This window comes from Oryctolagus cuniculus, chromosome 8, assembly GCF_051225735.1.
Source record: "Oryctolagus cuniculus isolate XC-2025 breed Fujian yellow rabbit chromosome 8, ASM5122573v1, whole genome shotgun sequence".
Classification (NCBI taxonomy): domain Eukaryota; kingdom Metazoa; phylum Chordata; class Mammalia; order Lagomorpha; family Leporidae; genus Oryctolagus; species Oryctolagus cuniculus.
Window position 1 is genome coordinate 21,002,458 of NC_142874.1, and position 23,962 is coordinate 21,026,419.

At 42.2% G+C, this 23,962-nt stretch overlaps 1 long non-coding RNA gene across 3 annotated transcripts in view; it reads left to right on the forward strand.

The window, feature by feature from the left end:
- Window positions 1–23,962, forward strand: part of LOC103346715 (putative ATP-dependent RNA helicase DDX60) — a 93,507-nt gene that overhangs the window by 61,678 nt on the left and 7,867 nt on the right. For all 3 annotated transcript variants that reach the window (XR_016211675.1, XR_016211676.1, XR_016211677.1), the window contains 10 exons: window positions 432–559; window positions 2,814–2,966; window positions 4,879–5,023; window positions 7,656–7,808; window positions 10,865–10,969; window positions 12,292–12,492; window positions 13,063–13,167; window positions 13,307–13,451; window positions 16,106–16,227; window positions 20,887–21,034. This is a non-coding gene — a long non-coding RNA (putative ATP-dependent RNA helicase DDX60). The remainder of the gene's footprint in view (window positions 1–431; window positions 560–2,813; window positions 2,967–4,878; window positions 5,024–7,655; window positions 7,809–10,864; window positions 10,970–12,291; window positions 12,493–13,062; window positions 13,168–13,306; window positions 13,452–16,105; window positions 16,228–20,886; window positions 21,035–23,962) is intronic.

Below are 23,962 nucleotides of genomic sequence, written 5' to 3' on the forward strand. Positions count from 1 at the left end.
TAAAAAATAATGAAATATCCTATTAAAATACTATTTGTAGACCATACGTGTATATGTGATATCTATAGATAAGAAAAACTATTTCAGATTTTCTTGCCATTAAATGTTGAAGTCATCCTTCTGTAGCCTATATTTACTGATAATGATCAGCATTAAGTCATGATAATCCTTTCAGTAAGCACACCACAGTATTACATGAACTTGATCACAGTAGTGTAGAACCATGTCATTCAAGTTTTCTGAGGTTTTCATTGTATTTAAATGCTTAGTATATGACTGGTTGAAATCCTAACTTTGTACTTACATTGTCATTCTGAATATACTGTTCAACAGCAACTTGCTTTTCACCCTCAAATATCTGTGCATTCTGTTGCCTTCCTTTGCGGTCGTCAGTACCTTATCTGCCTTTTATTTGTGGTAACTTTATTCAGGTGAATCAGTTACTGCAGTACCTTAAGCCTCAAACTTTTGACAGTGCAAGAATTGAAAAGGAACGAATGCTTCCTTGTTTTGTGGAAAAACTTAAAGAAATGGATAGGCTACCAGCAATATTTTTCTCGTAAGTAATTATTTTCTGTGGAAAGCATTATACATTGATTTATATGAATTTGCAGACTATTGAAAAGGAAGAACTTATAATCTGACATATCTTAGAATTTGAGGAATTTGTGAGCATATTGAAGTTATATTTTCTTTTTAAATTTTTAGAATATAGGGAACAGATTTCATGCATTTTATAGATGTACTTTTTTTTTTTTTTTTTTTTTTTTTTTTTTTTTTTTTTGACAGGCAGAGTGGGCAGTGAGAGAGAGAGACAGAGAGAAAGGTCTTCCTTTTGCCATTGGTTCACCCTCCAATGGCCGCTGGGGCTGGCACACTGTGGCTGGCGCACCGCGGCCGGCGCACCGCGCTGATCCGATGGCAGGAGCCAGGTACTTATCCTGGTCTCCCATGGGGTGCAGGGCCCAAGGACTTGGGCCATCCTCCACTGCACTCCCTGGCCACAGCAGAGAGCTGGCCTGGAAGAAGGGCAACCGGGACAGAATCCAGCGCCCCGACCAGGACTAGAACCTGGTGTGCCGGCGCCGCAAGGCGGAGGATTAGCCTAGTGAGCCGTGGCACCGGCTATAGATGTACTTCTAAGATAAGCACAGTTCCCTCTCTACCTCCCTCAATCCACCTTTCTCCTTTCCTTAATTTTCCTTTAATTTTTGCAATAACATATTTTCTGTTTTAAAAAAGATTTATTTTATTTATTTGAAAGACAGAGTTACAGAGAGAGGTAGAGACACAGAGAGAAGTCTTCTATCCACTGGTTCACTCCCCAGATGGCCACAATGGCCAGAGCTGCACTGATCCGAAGCCAGGAGCCAGGAGTTTCCTCCAGGTCTCCCAGGTGGGCGCAGGGGCCCAAGAGCTTGGGCCATCTTGTACTGCTTTCCTAGGCCACAGCAGAGAGCTGGATGGAAGAGGAGCAGCCGGGACTCGAACCGGCACCCATATGGGATGCCAACGCTTCAGGCCAGGGCTTTAACCTGCTGTGCCACGGCGTCAGCCCCTGCAATAACATATTTTCAATCTATTTTATGACCACAGGATTAACACACCACTAACCATGATGTTCAACAAGTAAAAAGTAGGAAGACCAGTGTTCCACAGGAATATAGAAAAGGGTTATAAACAATAATCAAATCATAAGGTATCAGTTTCATTCTGATATGTTATTTTTGTATCTATATCAACTAGCACATATAAGAGATATTTTCTATAGCAACTTGGATATAATACAACAGAAACAAACACTCTCTTACTGAATTTTATTTGAAAATCTAATTGTATGGCTTGGTAGAGTGGAATTTCCTGGGCCATAAGTTAATAGAAAGTTCAACATATTTGTAGAATCAGATATGGTAAAAAGAGTAATGTGTATTTGGCAAAACAGAGTACATACATTAACATACACCTATATACACATATGATGGCATATTGAGTGTTTAGTCTGCCATTTTTCTTTTGTGAAGTTTTATTATATATAAGCTCTCTTTAAGTGGAAAGAAAAGACCTTGAAGAATATTTATGACAATCACTTCAAAGAATTAAAAGAAAAATTAGATAGGGCCTGGTAGCAAGATGATTTAATTAGCAATCATGTTTTCATCAGCTCTTTGTGGGAGGTTTAATTTATGCATATTGTGTATATGTGGGCACTCACCGACATAGAGTATATATATACATATATACTATATATATAAAACTTCAAAATTGGAAGGAAAATATGAGGCCAAATTGTCAATTCTTTAAATGTCTGTATAGGAATGTGCATTGATCTTGTAATAAGTCTGAAAATTTTTGAGAAAAGTGAAGAGAAAAAGGTTAAGCCAAATATGAGGAAGTACAAAAGTACTCCTAGAAATCCAATTCCTAACTCAAACTTCATGTCACAGGTGAAAAGGAACTAACTAGTAACAATGACAAGTAGATGCTGGTCTGTTCTTTACAAAGATTCAGCAGTCTTAATATGGGAACTGTGTCAAATGAGAAAAGAGCAGTTTTTTTTTTTTTCCTAGTAAAGAGCCTTTACCTAACTACTCTTACCATAGTATCAAAATTCACCTTTGTAACTAACTCTGATCTTCCCTTCCATTCACATGAACTCTGATTTAGGAGTTAAATGGGCAAAAATGAATGAATGACAGAGATTGATGTTACCCAAACAAAGGTTCCTACATCCAAAAATTGTCTTTATTAATGAATGCAGGGCTGGACTGGAATGAGCATGCAGTTATCCAGTGTTCTCACATACTTTACTTTAGATTCAACATTCACTCAGTGGAAAGGTCAGCTTCACGCCTTCTTACTAATATGTTGATGAGACAATATACTCGTAGTCACAACTCTGAAGGAGAGAAGAATTTAAACAGGAAACTGGAGAAAGCAATTAAGTCTCAAAGGAGAATGTACGCTGCGTGAGTATTTCTACTGGAATTGTGGAATTCATTGTGAACTGAAACCTTTAAGTGTGCAATTATTTATATAATTAAAATCATATTTCACTGCTTTATGTTTTTATGATATACCAACTTAATTTAATTAGAACATCATTTTGGGGGACTTATGTGGGAGAAGATTATTGAGTATTTCAGTAATTGTACAATGTTTTACAGTAACTTTCTTCAGTTGATTAGCTGATTTCTAACATTTTCTTAGGTCCACAAAGTTTAAGTTTGTGATTAACAACCTAATCATATATTTAAAGTCCCACAACACTCAGTACCATTATAGGGATCAAGCTTCATTATGAGTTCTGGGACAAAATATATTCAAACGATAGCAGATCCAAAAGCTTCCTACTCACTTATTATTTCATTCTTTTTGTTGGTGTTTCTTTAACTAGATAATTGAAATGGTCTGTCTTTGAATTCGTTGATTCTTTCTTTCACTGGATTAAGTTTGCTATGGAAACTCTTGAATTTTTTGTTTCGATGATTTTGTTCTTCAGCTTCAGAATTCTTGTTTATCTATCTTTGTTGAACCCTCATTTTGTTCATGTATTATTTTGCTGATTTTTAAAATATTTTCTTTCTATGTTCTCTTATATATTGCTCACTAAACTTCTTTAGGATGATTATCTTGAATTCTTTGTTAGGCAGTTCATAGATCTCCATTTCTTCTGTTTTAAAAAGATCTATTTATTTATTTGAAAGACAAAATTGGGGGGGGGGAGAGAATCTTTCATCTGCTGGTTTATTCCACAAAGAGCTGCAACAGTTGTAGCTGGGCCAGTCTGAAATCAGGAGCCGGAAGATTCTTCGGGGTCTCCCATGGGTGTGCAGGGGCTCAAGAACTTGGGCCATCTTCCACTGCTTTCCCAGGTGTGTTAGGGAGCTGGAGTGGAAGTGGAGCAGCCGGGACTTAAACCGGTGTCCATATGGCATGCTGGTACTACAGGCAGTGGCTTTACCCACTGTGCCATAGTGCCAGCCCTAGATCTCCATTTCTTTCTTTTTTTAAAAGATTTATTTATTTATTTGAAAGTCAGAGTTACACAGAAGAGAGGCAGAGAGAGAGAGAGAGGGAGAGGGGCCCTCCATCCGATGTTCACTCCTCAATCGGCCACAATGGGCAGAGCTGCACTGATCCAGAGCCAGGAGCCCCCTCAGGGTCTCCCACACACATGTAGGGGCCCAAGGCCTTGTGCCATCCTCCACTGCTTTCTCAGGCATAGCAGGATTGGAAATAGAGCAGCCGGGCCTCGAACCGGCTCCCACATGGGATGCCGGCACTTTAGGCCAGGGCGTTAACCCGCTGAGCCACAGTGCCAGCCCCTAGATCTCCATTTCTTTAAGCTTCGTTATTGGAATCTTATTTTATTCCTTTGGTGATGTCATGTTTCCCTGATTCTTTGATTCTGGTACCTGCATGTTGCTCTCTGTGCATTTGAAGAAGCAATCATTTCTTCCAATCTTTATAAACTGGCTTTGGCAGTTTTACCAGTTGGCTTGAATGGAGGTTTTAGATGGGCCAGTTAGTGGAGCTTATGGGCTTACTGGCTTGCCAAGTCTGGCGACAGACCTGTTGCTGGAATCCACAGGTGAGCAGGCCTCATACCAGAATCTGTAGTCAAGCAGGACCAAGAATGGTTTTTCTGTTTTCTGTTAAGTAGGTGTCAATGCATATGTTAAAAATAACAGATGGTAAGCAATGAGAATTGAAGTAATTAAGGCCTGGTGAATATCCTTTAATAAGGGCAATCATATTTTGGGTTCAAATTACCAGGCATTCTTTTATGCTGGCACTTACAGACACAATTTCAAATGTTGAAAAGAAGAGGGCATGTTATAATCAATATTCACGACGTTCCTGATTTTTTATATTCAGTTATTTACATTCAAATTCAACTGCTCGAATTCAGAGATTGATTTTATGGGACGCTGAAATAAAGGAAATAAAGAAGAGTCTTAAAAAGAGTAAAGAAGTTCCTCCGGACTGTACTTATGTTGATCGAGCAGGTGTGGATAGCAAGGTAAGAGACGAGAACAGGGGGCATGCCTAGGTGGATGGATTCATTTGCTAAGGCTTCTGCACCAGGGTACCACGTGTTAGGAATTTATTTCTTAACAGTTATGCCTGCTGGAAGTCTGGCACCCAGTAGGATTACTTCCTACTGAGGCTTCAGAGGGCAGGGTCTGCTCCAGGTCTCTCTCCAGGGCTTACATGCATTACTTTAGAGGGCTCATGAAAAACAGAATTAAAAAATAAGTTTATTTTATGCAAAAGAATTTTGAAATCTGCCCACACGAGGCATCTTCCCAGAGGCCATGGAGAATACATGTTATGAGAAAGCTCTGCGTGAATTTCTAAAGTTTTTTGCACTAGAATAAACTTAGTTTTTCGATTTGATTTTTCCATGAACTTGTTGCAGTCCTCTTGTATAATTGGGTACCTTCTCCCTGCTGTCTGTTACCACTACATCGTGTTTCCTCTGTATGTGTCTGTCCGAAATTCCTCTTACAAAGGTAGTAGTCATATTGGATTGCAGCTCACTGTAATGATTTTACTTTTAACTTAATTGTATCAAGTACTTCAAAGTTCAGTTTTGGTGGTGCACAATCTGGCGCATAACCTTATATGTGTGTGTGTGTGTCTATACTGTACTATGCAGTTTATAAAACACAACCTATTTCATCTAAATTGATCTTAATGTATGGGAAACTGGAGTTGGAGGCTGAAGAAGTTAAGATTATATATGTAAGCTTACACAGCTATTAAAAGTGGTTCAAAGATTCATGACGAGGTATAGCAAGTGCAGGCTTTTTCTTTGTGCAGTCGACTGCATCTGTTAAAGTTAATGATAATCTTTTATGTAATAGAAATAGAAATAGAAAAGGTAAAAGTAATCACCAAGAGTCACCCTCCAGTAAGTAAAGAATTCAACAAGCAGTCAGCAAAAAACCCCACTGTTCCTGAAGAGTATAGACAAGGGCCATGAGCAATAATCGAATCTTGTGACTATAAAGTGAATTCAAAGTATATCATTGTAGAAATTAAAAGAAAATAAGAAAGGAAGGAGGAAGTAGATGGGAGCAAGGGAGGGAACAAAGGAGGGTGGGAAGTATCATGATATTTTAAAAAAATATTTATTATTTTGAAAGGCAGAATTACACGGATATACACACACACACACACACACACATCTTCCATCTGCTGGTTCACTCCCCAAGTTGCCACATTGGCCAAGACTGGGCCAGGCTGAAGCCAGGAGCCAGGAGCCAGGAGCTTCTCCTAGGTTTCCCACATGGTTGCAGAGATCCAAGCACTTTGGCCATCCTCCACTGCTTTCCCAGGCACATTAGTAGAGGACTGGATAGAAAGTGGAGCAGCTGGGACTCGAACTGGTGTCCATATAGGATGCTGGCACTACAGGCAGTAGCTTTACCCGCTGTACCACAGTGGCGGCCCCATAATTATGTTCTTAAAACTGTATATATAAAATACATGAGATTTGTTCTCCTTATAGCAAATAAAAAATTTAAGAAAAAGAAAAGGTAAATGTTAAATCTCTTTTCTGAGCTAATGCAGTGACTTGCTACCAAGAAATCAAAATCAGATTTGTCTTTCATTTGAAAACTTCTCCCGTTTTCTGTGCTTCATGTCACCAAATCATCCACCACATGCCCAGTTTTACAAACTAGAAACGGTTGCCTTCTCCTCCACTGCTGTGTGTCTCACTCAGAAACTAAGCCCAGAACACTGAGAGATATGCCAGATAACGGGTGTGCATCTGTTGGTTGGTTGACCTACTAGACCATGTAGTCAGATCAATGGTTATTACTTGTGTATGTTTGCTTTTTTCTTTTAGTGATGGTGCAGGTTGGAAAGGGGGAGGGAAGCAGAATAAAAGTAAAAAAGAGGGTGGGAAAGAGAAGAAAGAAAGAAAAAGAGCAATAGTGACTGACAGAGGTAGAAACTGTTCAGGAGCAGACAGGGAGTTTCAGAGAAGGGGCTGCAGGACAGAGATGGGGAGAGAGTGTGGAGAGAGAGACAGGAAGTGAGAAACACAAAGGTGCCAGCCTGGAAGCACAGGGAGACACAGACAGACACGGGCAGACAGTGGTCAGATGTGATTGGAGTGAACAGCGGTTAGTTAGTTTCAAGTCAGCAGCAAAAATAGAGCACAAGGCAGTTGATCATCAGACTCCGCTGAGAGCTGTGTGGGGGCCAGGGATGGATTTTGCTACTTGCCTGGAGGGACGCCGGGCCTGCATGGAGCATCTTCCTCTTGGAATTCTACTGTGTTGCTTCAGTGTTTCCTCATTACCCCAGGATGAGCTGGAGCTGCCTCCAGCATTGTGGGAATGATGTCAGCAGGTGTATGAGGGAAAATTGGGCACATGGCTGCTGTGAGGAAGGCATGTGAAGAAAGGATCAGTGCATTTGAGGTTGGGCTGCATTCTACTTTCTCAGGTCTTATGCATGAATGCCACTTAGGACAGAACTGCTCTGTTTATGAACTTGAGGTTCTAGCCTAAAACACAACTGCTCTTCCCAGAAATGCATCTAACTCTGCCTGCTAAAGCCTTCTAACACATAAAATCAGGCTTCAGTCAAAGGACATATGCCTTCATTTGATTTTGCAAACTGTGTGTGTGTTTCAGACTTTCAGGAAGATTGTATCCAGGCTGAGATGGACAAGAGGAGGCTCTGGTCTGATCAGGCTTTTACAGCGGGGCATTGGCTACCATCATGGTTTAATGGAGTACAAACAGAGACAAGTTGTTGAGACCCTTTTCAGACTGAAGCACGTCAAGGTAGATGAACTCACTACAAAGCACAGCTTTCACTTTAATTGGGTAGCTGCAGTGGCTATGGGACGGAAGATGCTCTATCTAGCTCTCTCTCTCAATCCCTGCACCTGGGGAGATGCGCCACCTACATTTATCATATTTCCTTCCATACATTTTTACATAGTTAATATGATAATGTGTACCCAATTTGGGATCTTGTCTGCCTTGCCTAATATTATTTTAATAATTAGCATGAGGTAATAAACATGTGTGCAACAGAAAATACACATATTTAATTTACTTAAGCATTATACTGTTAATTTTCTTTCAACATAGACAATCATTTTTTAAAAGATTTATTTATGTATTTGAAAGAGTTACAGAGAGAGAGAGAGAGAGAGAGAGAGATCTTCCATCTGCTGGTTCACTCCCCAAGTGGCTGTAATGGCTGGAGTTGGGACGATCTGAAGCCAGGAGCCCGGAGCTTCTTCCAGGTCTCCCACTGTGGTGGGTGCAGGAGCCCAAGTGCTTGGGCCATTTTCTGCTGCTTTCCGAGGCCGTAGCAGAGTTGGATTGGAAGTGGAGCAGCCGGGACTTGAACTGGCGCCCATATGGGATGCTGGCACTGCAGGCAGTGGCTTTACCCACTGCACCACAGTATTGGCCCCATCAATCATCATTTTAATTATTTATTTAGAATTGATTGATTCTGCTAAGTGAAAGAAATGTCTCAGAAGGAAAAGGTAGCAGGCTCTGGAAATACATAGCCAAATTTCTTTCCAGGATGACTCTTTTTAACTTCATTTAGATTTTGAGTATTAGGGTTAAAAACTGAAGTTGTTATGATGGTACAGAGAATATCTCATGCCACCCAATTTCTCCTTTTATTAACATCTTACACTATTACAACATATTATTGCCACAGATGAATCCATATTGTTACATTTTTATTAAATAAAATCCATTCTTTTTTTGAAGATGTATTTACTTATTTTAAAGACAGTTACACACACACACACACACACACACACGGGGGGGGGTGGAATCTTCCCTCTATTGATTCGCTCCCCAAATGACCACAATGGCCACAGTGGGCCAGAATGAAGCCCGGAACCAGGAACTCCATCTGGTCTCCCACATGGGTGTCAAGGGCCCAAGTACTTGGCCATTTTCCACTGTTTTCCCAGGCACTTTAGCAGGGGGCTGGGTAGGCAATGAAACAGCCAGAGCTCAAACTTGCTCTCCTATGGGATGCAGGCACCTCAGGTGGCAGCTTAACCTGCTGAGCTACAGTCCCAGCCCCGAAAGTCCATTCTTTGTTCAGATAGCCCAATCATTCCCCAGTGATCCAGAAAGATAACTGTATAAACTGCAGTGTGAAAATTAAGAGTAAATTAACGGGGTAAAGGAGAACTAATAATGGAAATAAGAAAGTTTATTTATTTATTTATTTTTAAAGAATTATTTATTCATTTGAAAGTCGGGGTTACACAGAGAGAGAAGGAGAGGCAGAGAGAGAGAGGTCTTCCATCTGCTGGTTCACTCCCCAGTTGGCCGCACTGGCTGGAGCTTCGCTTATTGAAGCCAGGAGCCAGGAGCTTCTTCCTGGTCTCTCACGTGGGTGCAGGGGCCCAAGTGCTTGGGCCATCTTGTACTGCTTTCCCAGGCCATAGCAGAGAGCTGGATTGGAAGAGGAGCAGCCGGGACTCGAACCGGCGCCCATATGGGGTGCCAGCACTGCAGGCGGCAGCTTTATCCGCTATGCCACAGCGCCAGCCCCAGAAAATTTATTTATTTGCTAGGTAAATAAAATGCTGTATAGACAAACTTCTGTGATGCAGCTAAGCTAGTAGTTGGAGGAAAATGTATAACCTAATTATGTTTATTTTCAAGAGAAGAAAAGGCTACATGAGAAACAAAAATGTATCTGAGCAACCTTAGGTAGGTTTGAGATAAGACAGTTTCCAGCAGTAGATTGACCTTTCTCTAAGAAATGTGAACCCCTCGGTATCTGCAGGGGACTGATTCTAGGACTTGCACAGATACCAAAATCCATCAGTGCTCTAGTCTTTTATATAAGACAGCATAGCTTTGGCATAGAACCAATGCATATCCTCTGTGTCTCTAGGTTACTTACATTACTTAGTGCAGTGTATTGTATGTAAGTAGTTGCTACAGTATATTATTTAGAAAATAATGACAGGAAAAAAAAAGACTGTAAGTGTTCAGTACACTTTTTTGTCCAAATATTTCCAGTCTTTGGTTGGTTGAATTCACAGATACAGAACTCAGGGACATGGAACCCAGTGCTTTTTCCTTCCACATTAAAACAGCCAGAATACGTCAGCAAGTGCTTATCAACTCTCTCTCTCTCTCTCACACACACACATGCACGCACACACACACGTGCACACACATGCATGTACAGCCCACATCTCTCCACTAGGAATATTTCCTGTTCAATTATGTCATAATATGTTGTCTAGAATAATCTAAAAGCATTCTGTCAGACTTCTACTTTTGGTAATCACCTCCTACAATTATTTCCTCCCAGAGCTGCCAAATCGATCTTGTAAATATTAATTATATCATGTTACCTTTCTTTCTTTTTACAATCTACGTCTTAGAGTGGTTTTGTCATGCTTATTATGACTTGCTTCCTGCTTAGTCTGACTTTGTATCATTTACTATTTTCTGTTCTTGGAAATCTTTTAACGTGAAAATAAACTCCTTGTATAACATATTGCTCTTATTCATGCCAAACACACACAGACAGTAACACTGAAGGCTTACTGAATGGCTTTGATTTTGTATCATTTTGTTACCTGGAAAATGCTGTATAATTGTAATGTTCAGCAAGAATATGAGAATGAATGAACATCCAAGTGGGATGTAGAGCTGTCTATTCCAAAAGCAAGCATAGAGTTTGATGTTTTGCAATACTGTCTTAACACTGCACTTTTACTCAAGAAAAATAATGTAAGGGGATTTAATTTGGTCAATACTTACTACGTATGCATCTGTGTATGCTACATTAAATATGTTTTCCCAATTTTTTATTTTTTTGCTTTCCATCATAGGTAGTGACAGCTACATCATCCCTTGCTTTGGGAATTAATATGCCCTGTAAAACCGTTGTTTTTACAGAAGACTCTGTTTATTTGGATGCTCTGAACTTTCGACAGGTATTTATAATACATGACTTCTGTTACGGTTCTATATACAGGTATCTGAAATGCTCATTCAGTAGGCCAGGAAAAGCCATTTGTTCTGAAATATTTGGTGGCCATAAAAATATTTGAAACTGAGTTTTTATATATGTATATTAATGAATATGATTACACTTAAAAAACTTGTAAAATATATTGTCAGTAGCTTAGTTTTCCTGAAGATATTCTCAATTTGATAAATATTCTTGAACATAAACAAAAATAATATTGGAGGGAAGTAACTACATCTTTGAGCACCCAATTCATGCCAACCACCAATAATTATATGTTAAGTGTCTATAAGGTTTTGATTTTAGGCTCGTTTCTGGAACTACGTTGGTAAATCAGAAATTGTGCCTGCTTTAAAGGCCATGATTTTAATTTAATTTTATAGGCAGAGAGAGAGAAACGAGAGAGGAAGGAAAAAAGAGACAAAGAGGTTTCCTACCCACTGGTTCATTCCTCAGACACCTATGGTGGCTAGGGTTAGGCCAGGCTGAAGTCAGGAGTCAGTAACTCAGTCCGGATTTCCAGTGTGAGTGATAGGAACCTGACTACTTGAGCTGCCACCTGCTGCCTTCCAGGAAGCTGGGAAGGGGACCAGAGCTGGTGTTTGAACCCAGGCGTTCCAATCTAGGTGTCAGGCATCCCAAGCATCCTACACCAAATGCCTTCCCTAAGGTCATGATCTTTATTTGTTTATTTAAAGATTTATTTACTTATTTGAAAGACAGAGTTATAGACAGAGAGAGGTGGGGGGGGGTCTTTCATCGTTTGGTTCACTCCCCAAATGGACCCAAAGGCTGGAGCTAGGCCAATCTGAAGCCAGGCGCTAGGAGCTTCTTCCACATTTCCAACATGGGTGCAGGGACCCCAGCACTTGAGCCATCTTCCAGTGCCTTCTCAGGCCATGAGCAGGGAGCTGGATCTGAAGGGAAGCAGCCGGGACTCCAAGTGGTGCCCATATGGGATGCTGGCACTGCAGGTGGCCCAACCTAGTTAAACCACAGCACCGACCCCAGATCATGATCTCTAAACACAGGAGCTGGTACTCCATTTATTTTTTTAAAAAAAGAGGCAATACTGTCTTAACACTGGACTTTAAAATGTATCTATAAAAATATATCTATAAAATAAAATAATTCTGCAAGATTTGACAACATCAATATACCAAGAAACAAAAAACTCATTGAAGATTTATTTTCAAATGTTTAATGTTCCACATGGTATAGGTAAGTGAGACATTATTTACAGTGCCAGGATTTGAACTTGCATAAGTTTTGTGGTCATCTCTTTAGATGTCTGGGCGTGCAGGAAGGCGTGGAGAAGATCTTATAGGAAGTGTGATCTTCTATGATATTCCATTACCCAAGATAGACCGGCTCTTGAAGTCTGATGTGCCCAAGCTGAAGGGTCAGTTTCCCCTAAACATCACCTTGGTTCTCAGACTCATGCTGTTGGTTGCCAAAGCAGATGACAAAGAGGATGCCAAAGCAAAGGTACAGTCTCTACCCTCTCTAACAGACATAATCATCTTAGCTCAAGTCTAAAGTAAGCCTCGCCTGTTAGGTATCTTGGAGGGAATAAAATCACAATGTGCAGTTCGCAAACTCTTAGCAACATTTGATTCTTGTCTTAGTGCCTTTCCTTCACACAAGAACATGGTGGTAACTTCTGTACACGTGACAAATTAAGTCCATGATTATAAATACACTCTGCATATATGAGAAATTTTTTTCAATAAATATATCTAGCCTAGAACATTTAAAAGTAAATTTTCAAAGAATTAATGGTTGAAAATGTACTAAATACTGGAATGTTCCTAACTCTTACTTTTATATATTCATAAGTTTACATTTATTTCTCAGTGGTTATGAGTGAAGTTGTCATTGTTCATCTCTCCCAGTAAATTTTTCATCCTATTATGTTTTATTCATACATAGAGAATGTAAAACTTATGGCATATCTGTAATAATTATTTAGAGTATATAATATAACAAAGTCATTAGTGATATCTCAAACTTTATAGCTAGCCTGTCTAACTTTGGTGTTTTGACATGTGTGCATAGGCATTGTCGCTGCTCCAGTATTCCTTGATGTCCTTCAAGCGACCAAAGGTCAAGTGCATGTTAAAATTTTACTTCATATATTCTTTGCAATTCTTGATCAGAGAGGTAAGATTTAAACCTGTTTTCACTAAAGTGTTCGTACATGTATTTAACTTTACTACTGAAATCTCCTTACTTGATGACTTACCTGTTGGGTATTTCTGAGATCTAGGGACTGAGGCTAAATTGTTAAATTGATTCACAGGGATACCTGAATCAAGAATGTGTTCCCGTTGGATATGCTGGCCTTGTGTCCCACCTGCACTACCACGAACCTTCAAACTTTGCTTTAGTAAGCATGCTGGTGAAAGGTCTGTTTCACAAGCTGTGTGTTCCAGTCATCGTAGATGGTGAGCAGCTATCCTTTTCCCAACTCCTACCCCTTACACTGTACATGTACACACACTGACATCCCGTACGACTGCTTCACATATACCTGCACGTTCCCCAGAACTACATTTGCTTTTGATGGTGTGCCATCTTTAAAAGATTGAGAGGGAGGGAGGGACGGGGGAAGAAGGGGGAGAGACAGGGAAGGAGGGAAGAAGGGAAAGATGGGGAGAGAGGGGGGGAGGAGGGAAAAGAGAGAGAGAGAATGAATGAATGAATGAATGAGCGAGTAGACCAAGAGAAATCTTCCACTGATTTGCTTTCCGATGTCCACAGTAGCTGGTCCTGGGCCAGGTCAAAGTTGGGAGCTGGAAACTCAATCCATGTCTCTCATGTGGGTGGGAAGAACCCAGTCAATCACTTGCGCCATCATCTGCATTAGCAGGAAGTAAGAGCTGGATCTGAATTTTAAACCTGGGTACCCCATATGAGATGTGGGCATCTTAACTGCTAGGCTAAGCATGCATCTTGGTAGGCCATTTTCTGATTGCCCATTCTCCTAATGTATCTTGAAGGTTTTTCTTGTCATTTTACAAAATTAAATATGTTTATAAAATATTATTAGCATCTGAATTTTGTATGTATAATCATAATATAAATATGATTCTTGATTATTTAATATACTTTTAAATTTTAAGAAATTATAACCTTTAGCTTTGTTAAAGACAATAAGCATTATTCTACTGAAAAATTTTTGGAAGTTATTTACATAAAACATTGTCATCTGTAATGATTTCCTTTACTATAATTTTAAATTAGTTTTTCCCTTTTCTATAACTGAAACACAATGCTGTAAGGTAAAGAGGGAAATAGAACGGTGTGATCCAAACACAAATGCAGGCAGCTAAGGCTAGAATATACAGTTAGTGACCCATTGTTCTATTTTATTTTTGGAAACATCAACTTTTATCAAAATAGTACAGAAATAATTAAGATGATATGGTAGTATATATCTTTTTAAAAATATTTATTTATTTATTTGAAAGTCAGAGTAACACAGAGAGAGGAGAGGCAAAGAGAGAGAGAGAGAGGTCTTCCATCTGCTGGTTCACTCCCCAATTGGCTGCAATGGCCAGAGCTGGGACGATCTGAAGCCAGGAGCCAGGAGGTTCTTCCAGTTCTCCCACATGGGTGCAGGGGCCGAAGGACCTGGGTCATCTTCTACTGCTTTCCCAGGCCATAACAGAGAGCTGGATCAGAAGTGGAGCAGCCAGGACTCGAACCGGTGCCCATATGGGATGCCAGCACTGCAGGCCAGGTGTTAACCCACTATGCCACAGTGCTGGCCCATGATATCTTAACACTAATAATAAATCAAATCATAAAGCCTTTGATCCATGTGAACCTGTTTTTTTTTTTTTTTCAAGAAAGAGTCATGAATTTTACTTATGATATAAATATTGCGTAGAGGGTCTCAGAATTCTAAAGCAATTTGAAAGCTGGGCACAATTTTCACATGATGCTAACAATGTATAGAAATCAAGTTCGAGCTGGCGCCACGGCTCACTAGGCTAATCCTCCACCTAGCGGCGCCGGCACACCGGGTTCTAGTCCCGGTCGGGGCGCCGGATTCTGTCCCAGTTGCCCCTCTTCCAGGCCAGCTCTCTGCTGTGGCCCGGGAGTGCAGTGGAGGATGGCCCAAGTGCTTGGGCCCTGCACCCCATGGGAGACCAGGATAAGTACCTGGCTCCTGCCATCGGATCAGTGCGGTGCGCCGGCCACAGCGCGCCGGCTGCAGCGGCCATTGGAGGGTGAACCAACGGCAAAGGAAGACCTTTCTCTCTGTCTCTCTCTCTCACTGTCCACTCTGTCTGTCAAAACAAAAACAAAAACAAAAACAAAAACAAAAAAAAAAAAGAAATCGAGTTTGAAAGCCTCACTCTGCACGGCATTTCTCTGATAGCCTGTAGCCTGTTTCCTAGTCTCTCATGAGTGCCTGTCATTCAGCTCCTTCATCCATCATGCTCCCAGTGGTCTGGACCCTGGCCCTCTGCAAAATGCTGGAGCAGATCAAATATCGGGAATTTCACATAGGCTTTCCCTCTAGGAGATTTAGTCCCTAGTGTATTGCGAGGGTTTGGGCATAAGAAAATATGGGGAATAAATATTCCAGGGAAAAAGCAATATTGGCAGCAAAGGCCTGTCAAGAGGAGCAGGTGTGAGTTCTTTCTGTAACGTGCACCAAAGAGAGAGTGGGTGCAGATTCACGTCACACAGGGCCTGGAAGGGCAGACGAGGAGTTTAGCAAGCAGCTTCGGGCCTTTGTTCCTTGGCAGGGGTTGCACCAAGGTAGAAAAAAATGAGTAGAATGGAGACAGAGGAGCAAAGGGAAGACTTGGAGCCAGTGAGGGAATCCCAGGGCAGTTACAGAGTAGGGGCAACCATCACTCATTGACCACCAGGCTTCTACAGGTAAGAGTGGGTAGGAGGATGCAAAGCGTTTTGTAGCAAGATGCCATCAGTTAGCCTGCAATATTGTGAAATGCTGGTGTAGTTTGTTAAAAAAAAGTCACCAAATTCATAGGAAGTAAGTTTTCAGCTGTGTCTTACACATTACATTTGTTCTCTAAGGTTTTGAAAAATTAAACTTTTTTTTTTAAATAACAAAATACAGGCAAAAAGACATTTTCTGAAGATGTGATGGAAACCTTGGTGGTGGTTTTAGCACATCTTTTTGGAAAGAGATACCTTCCTCCCTGTGCGAAAAAGTTTAAGAAGGTGTTTTCTCATTCAATGGTAAGAAAATAAAATACTGCAATACTCGTACTTTGATGTAACCTCTTTCTGCTTTAATAATAATGAAGTGCAACAGCATTTTCCCAGTAACAAGATTTTGCCATCATTCACTCGAGTTACTTCTTCATGCTCCAGTTAGTCTTTGGGATGCATGAGTGCAGATTTGTATATGAATGCTTTGTTTTTTACTAATATGCGTTCTCCATGAACTTTTTGAAGATCCCTTGTATGAATAGATGTCAGTTTGTTTTGCAGTCAAACTTACCTTTTAATTACAGTTTCCATGAACTTTCTGAAGTGTCATAGTGTAGTAATTGCAGATGAATGGAACTTATTCCTAACAGAGATGAATAGCCAGCTAGTCATTTAATATTAATATTAATAAAGAAGAAGATAAGAAGATCAATTTAACACCTATCTGGAAATAGTGTTCTGGGAATTCTAATCCTTGCCAAATGGAAAGAAAGGAAAATTGGATGGTTTTCATCCGATGCAAAGGTGGGCAAGGTGAACAGCAAAATACTACAGCGTATGATGGAGTAATGTGCTGGGTCACCCGCCCAGCCCTGCCACTGAACTGATGGCACATTTCTGTACCAGACCTGTTTTCTTATCTGAAAACTGGCAATTGGAATAGCACCCACTTTGAAGAGTTGCCATGAGGATTAAATGAGTGAATACCTGCAAAGTGGGGCCAGCATTGTGGCTCAGCAGGTTAAGCCACCACTTGCAATGCAGGAATCCCCTATCAAATGCTGGCTTGAGTCTCAGCTCCTCTGCTTCTGACCCAGCTTCTTGCTAATGTGCCTAGGAAGGCAGTGGAAGGTGACATAAATACTTGGGTCCCTGCCACCTACATGGGAGAGACCACGATGGAGGTCCTGGCTCCTGGTTTTGCCCTGGCCTAGACCTGGCTGTTGTGGCCATTTGGGGAGTGAACCAGCAGATGGAAGATCTCTGTCTGTCTGTCTGTCTCTCTCTCTCTCTGTCTCTTCCCCTTTCTCTGTTGCTCTGCCTTTCAAATCAATCAATCAATCTTTAAAAATACATGCAAAATGCTTAAAACAATGTTTGGCATATAAAAACACTCAGTAATGTTGGCTCTTATTTTTGTAATTGTTATTTACAGATAAAATCTCTGGCTATGTAAAAAGCCAAGAAAATCAACAGAAAAATGTTTATAATTTGCCAAAATAATCTATTGAAATGTATAACTTTCCCTATACTAAAGTTACAAAGAAAACAAAATGTAAAATCTCAGCTGTAATTAAAGGTAGAAAGTAATAAAATGCTTGGCTCATCTGAAAATGTGGCAAAGATCTCAATGAACAGTTACACTGATCTCATAGATCCTTTAACAACATGCTTTAAGGCGGGCATTTGACTGAGTGGTTCAGGCTGCCAGTTAAGACGCCCATGTTTCATGTTGGAATATCTGGATCAGTGCCTGGTGACAGCTCCAGCTCTCTGTTAATATGCACTTTGGGAGACGGTAGGTGATACTCGAGTACTTTGGTTCCTGCCACCTATGTGGGAGGCCTGGATCACCTTCCTGCTTCCCAGCCCTGATGGTTATTGGCATTTGGGACACAAACCAGCAGTGGGAGCTCTCTGTCTCTCCATTTCTCTGTCTCTCAAATAAATAAATAAAAATTTAAAACATAACAATTGCAAGAGAAAGTGATTATTAAAAAGGAAAACTTTACATACATTTCAAGACTGTTTTGCACCACAATAAGCTTATCTTTTAATTGCATTTTCCCTGAATTCTTTGAAGTTTCTCATAGTTAAAATTGTATGCACTTTCTAGTATATGTTCCAAAAAAGGGAGGTTGGGTACCTCTTACCAGCTGTGCATTGGCTAGAACAAATAGGAAATTTCTGCTGGCCACTATCACTTTAAGGGTTGCAGGGCTAGAATCATCTAGAAATCCAGCCTCAGGCTGCTGGAAGCCTTGTTAGAGTCTGGTCATGTCTCTTAGTGTGGGATTCGGATGGAGCTGTCCTGTGCCCAGAGTTCTGCAGCATTGGGAGAGAGGAGCAGGCAGGCTGCAAATATAAAGAAAAGGTAAGGAGGGGTCACTGCTGTGGCATAGTGGGTAAACGCTCCGCCGGCAATGCTGGCGTCCCATGTGTGCACTAGTTTGTGTCCCAGCTGCTCCACTACCAATCTAGCTCCCTGCTAAAGGTGTTGGGAAAACAGTGGAAGATTGCCCAAGTGCTTTAGGCCCTGCAACCCACATGGAAGACCTGATGAAGCTCCTGGCTCCTGGCTTTCACCTGGCTCAGCCTTGGCCATTGCAGCCATTTAGGGAGTGAACCAGTGGAAGGAGAGAATCTCTCTCTCCCTCTGTATTCTGACTTCCAAATAAAGAAATCTTTTTTTTTAAAGGTAAGGAAATGGAAAGGCTAATTACCTCATTGATCTGCTTACATGTGATGAAACAGTATACTGTACACCCCAGAGAAACGAACAAGTCTTATATGTTCTTCTAAATTTTTTTTTCTTTAGTATTTGAAGTTCTCAGTAGAAATGCGTGATGACCAAGGATTAGTTTCTTAAAGCTGCTCTAATGAAGTGGTACAAACCAGGTAGCTTACATGGCAGAAATGAATTGTCTCAGCTGGCACCATGGCTCACTAGGCTAATCCTCCGTCTGCGGTACTGGCACCCCAGGTTCTAGTCCCGGTTGGGGTGCCAGATTCTGTCCCGGTTGCTCCTCTTCCAGTCCAGCTCTCTGCTGTGGCCTGGGAGTGCAGTGGAGGATGGCCCAGGTGCTTGAGCCCTGCACCCGCATGGGAGACCAGGAGAAGCACCTGGCTCCTGCCTTCAGATAGGCGCAGTGTGCTGGTCATAGCAGCCATTTGGTTTCTCTCTGTCTCTCTTTCACTGTCGAACTCTGCCTGTCACAAAAAAAAAAAAAAAAAAAAAAAAAAAGAAAAAGAAATGCATTGTCTCGCAGCCCTGGAGATGCAGAAGCATGGCAGAGGTGTCCTTGCTGAGGGCCTCGAGGGAGACTCTGGTCCAGACCTCTCTTCTAGCTTCTGGTGTTGCTGTTGATTTTTGGTGCTCCTTGACTTGTAGAAGCAGCCTTCGGGTCTCTGCCTTTGTGTACACATGGTGTGTGTGTACCTGTGTGCAGACTTCTGCCCCCCCCTTTAAAGATTTATTTATTTGAAAAGCAGAGAGATCTTCATCCATTGGTTCCCTCCCCAAATGGCCGCAACAGCTGGAGCTTGGCCATTCTGAAGCCAGGAGCTGGGACTGGAACCAGCACTCCAGCACTCATGTGGGCTGTCAGCGCTGCAGGTGGCAGCTTCACCTGCTACGCCACAGCACTGGACTCACCCCCTCATTTTTTTTTTTTTTTTTTTTTTTTTTTTGGACAGGCAGAGCTAGACAGAGAGAGAGAGAGAAAGGTCTTCCTTTTTCCGTTTGTTCACTCCCCAAATGGCTGCTACGGCCGGCGTGCTGCGCTGATCTGAATGATCTGAAGCCAGGAGCCAGGTGCTTCCTCCTGGTCTCCCACGCGGGTGCAGGGCCCAAGCACTTGGGCCATCTTCCACTGCCCTCCCGGGCCACAGCAGAGAGCTGGACTGGAAGAGGAGCAACCGGGACAGAATCTGGTGCCCCAACCGGTTCTAGAACCCCGTGTGCTGGCGCCGCAGATGGAGGATTAGCCTAGTGAGCCACGGCGCTGGCTCACCCCCTCCTTTAAAAAAAATTATTTACTTATTTGAAAGGCAGAGTTACACACACACATACACACACACACACAAACCAACCAACATTTGCTGCTTGGCTTCCCAAATAGCTGCAGCAGCTAGGGCTGCCCCAGGCAAAAGCCAGGAGCCTGGAACTCTATCCAGATCTTGCAGGTGGGTACAGGGGTCCAAGGGACATCTTCCACTGCCTTCCCTGGCACATTAACAGGGGCCTGGATTGGAAGTGGAGCAGCTGGGACATGAGCTGGTGCCCATATGGGATGCCAGCATTGCAGGTGGTGGCTTTATCTGCTTGCAATGCTGACTGCTAAAATTCTTCTTTTTAAATGAAGTCCATGACATGGGAAAATGCACCAAATACAATGCTGAGTATGAACATTCTGTTGTGAAGCTGCATACTGCACCCTAGTTAGAAGGTGATTCTAATCACCAAAATCTTTATAACCTATATCCCTGAATGGTAGGATTACACATTAGTTTTTACTTCAGTTTATGTATTTGTGTGTCCATGAGTAAAAGAGTTTATATTTAGAAGTACATTTCCATCTATATTTTTAAAATATACATTTTAAATATGCATTTATTTCATCTACTTGCAAAGCAGAGAGCAAGTGGAGGGGGGGAAAGAGAGCACGCACACACGAATGAAAATTCTTCCATTTGCTGGTTCATTCTCCAAATGCCCATAGCAATAGGGGCTGGACCAGGAGCCTCAATCCCAGTCTCTCACATAGCTGGCAGAGGTCCAAGTACTTGTGCCATCATCGGCTGCCTCCCAGGATGCACTGGCAGGCAGCTGATATGGGATGAGGATATCCCAGGCAGCAGCTTAATCGCTGTCCCTAAGAAGATTTTGGCCCCGTGTCTCCCAGACCTTGGCCATGCTCTGCTCCTGGTTTGAGCGGTCAGGCCCATCTGACTCCTTGTTCACAGGTGTTCCTCCGCCATCTTCCAGAGGACTTCGCTGCTGCAGTGAAGGAGTACAATGCCAGGATTCGGAAGAGCTTTGGTTCCTTCCTCCTGACCGTTTCTAAGCTGGCTGATGGGAGCCAGGAATACCGACTCCCTCTTTCAGAAATAGGTAAGAGGAACAGAAGGCCCATAAAGTAAAACATATCTAACTATGCTGAGATAAAACGGAAGTTTGGAAGATAAAGACATAACTATTGCAAGAGAATATACAAAAAAAAAAAACCCTAAAAGTCCTTCAGTTTATGCTGTGGAAATTTTACCCTGATAAAAATCTTTTATTGTCTGGAATTAGGTAAGTCACTGTAGATTTCATTTAACACTAAATGCTTAAAATAGTTCTATTTTCTTCTGGCACAATCATGAAGAAGCACCCCCTTGCCTAGTCTGAATTTATTATAGAATATTTCTTTACCTATTGATATTATTTGTCCTTTAGTGGATATTGACACTCTCCACTTAGTTCAACTTTTCAATGTGAATAGCTTTGAAACTATGAGAAGAGGCATGTTGGCATATTTCTTTAGGACCATCAGTGCGTTGTGACTCCCTCAGTACAAAGTGGGCGGTGAGGGAGATAAGGCATCGCCCATCTGATTCAGGAAGGGAGAAAACTGCACGAGAAAGAAAATGACAAAAATATAAAGAAAAATAATGAATCTATGACAAATAAAGGTTCTGGAAGCAGGTCATGCACTCAGTGTCCTTAGCAGGGAGACAGAGAGAGCTAAGAAGATGTGGGAATGTGGCAGGATTCTGTTTTCATCCACTTCCTGTAGAAACAAGGAGAAAACCGTGGTTCTGGTGGGCTGCTTTGACTTCTTCCTATTTCAGGATCCATGATTATATTGGAATATGGAAGGCGTGTGAGGGACAAGGCAAAATGTTGGCCTTTTCAGCCAGGGAGTGAGAAGTTCACCAGTCATGGGTCAGTTTCGTGGGAAAGAACCCAGTGTCTCCGAGCCATGGCTGTCATCCAGAATTGGAGGGGTGTGGTGCAGTGGGGCGGTGATCTCCTTTTCCTCTGGGGTGACTTCTGGGGTTGGTAGGGTGAGACCCTTCCCCGCCTCCATGGATGTCCGGATCCTCATCTGAGGAGCCTGAATGTTTTGTGGCAAAGGGAGGATGAAGCCTGCAGATCGAATCACATCTTCTGATCTGCTGCTCTTGGCTTGGGGAGACACGCAGACTGTCTGGGTGGACCTGATCAAGTTGAAGAGGGAGGCAGGAGCATCAGAGTGAGAGGACATGGCATGGGAAGAGTTAACCGACCAGCTGGCTCTGAAGGTGGGAGGAACCAGAGAGGCAGCTTCTAGGAGCCCTCCCAGGACGCCCAAAAAGAACAAGCAGAGAGCCCTGCTTATGACTTGTTTTAGCCCAATGACACCAATTTCCACCTTCTGACAGATTTGGCTTACGTTACGCCACAAAGGTGGTGTCCGTTTCTTACATCAGCATTAGGAAACTAATAGAACTTCCAAGAAGAGCCATGTGAACAAGAGATGACAAGTAACAGGCAGCATGTTTTTGCTGTTGTTGAGGTGAAATTCATGTGGCATACATTAACTTCTTTAAGATGTATAAGCCAGAGGCATTTGATACAGTCAGATTGTGCAACCCCTCCCTCAGGTTGCTGTGTGTGGCTACGGGATTGGCTTGGTCCAGCTTCTTGCCCCATCACAGGAAGGAATTCAAGGAAGAGACGTAGGTAGAGGCTAACAGACAAGCAAGATTTATTTACGTGAGAAGTGAAAGTATACAGGAAGGAGTGCAGGCAAAGCCAGGAGAGAGAGTTGCAATCAACATGGCTTGGGGGCTGTCTTTTTATACCATTTGGAGGCATAGGGGCTGTGGGCCTTAATCAGACATTCAAATTCGTGGAGTTTGGAGTTTGGAGTGCCACATGCTTCCTTGCCCTTTGCAATCAGAAGTGTCATGCTGTCAGGTGTGTGATGGGAACAGGAGTGTCACCCATGGTAACATTAGTGACCCTGTGTTGAGCTGAAGATCATCATGGGGGCACAGCCTGCAGCCATATTGAGTATTTCTAGCTGGCACTGGTTCTAAGTTGCAGCACTGCAGAACCTGCAGTCCTCCGCTACACAGAAGGGGTGGGGGGCTGTGCATGGAAAGGGGATTTGAGTGATGTGGGGGCAGGCAGTTTGGTAAGTGTGGGCCAGATCGTCACAAGGGCTGGAGCTGGCAGTTCCTCTCTGCTCTTGCTATCTCCCTGCCTCCGTCAAGATGATCATAAAGGTTAAATGTCAAAGGATTATTCTTTATAGGAAAAATAAATCCAAGTTATACATTTAATTGTGGAGGCTTAAGGGTCAGGCATTAAACCTTGGTGTTCATAGTCCCCTCCTAAAGTTGGAATCAAATGAGCAATTAATGTGGGAGTCCTAGGGATGAGACTGAGTAAGAGAACATGGTTTTCACGTTCAGTGAAATAAAGCAAAGCCCTGAGTAGAACACTTGCCCGTCCCCCAGGTAGAACTACAGTGCCTGTCTCTTTTAGATGAACAGAGAAGACAGTAGAATCTATCTCCCTAGTGGTCACATGGACCTGAAATACAGAAAGATCAAAGAAAGGCACAGACTGATGGGGGACGACACAGAGAAGTGTGTGTTAAAAAAGTAAAGAAAAAAGAGACAAAAGCGATGTAGAGACAATCGGAGAGAGAGAGATGAGAAACAAACACAGGAAGATTGTCAGACAGATGGAAATGGAGATGTAAATAGATAAATGCATGGATAGAACGACAGAAGGAGAGAGACAGGAACACAAAGTACAGAGAAAGCTGTGAGGGAAAGAGGAACAGAGGATGGGGTGGGCTTTCGGTGCAGCCGTAAAGTCACTGTTGGGACACCTGATCCCACATCTGAGTGCCTGGTTCAAGTCCCAGCTACTCCACTTCCCATCCAGCTTCCTGCTAATGCACAAGCTGGGAGGCAACAGATGATGGCTCAAGCACTTGGGTCCCCACCACCCACGAGGGAGACCTGATGCAGCTCCAGGCTCCTGGCTTTGGCCCCGTGC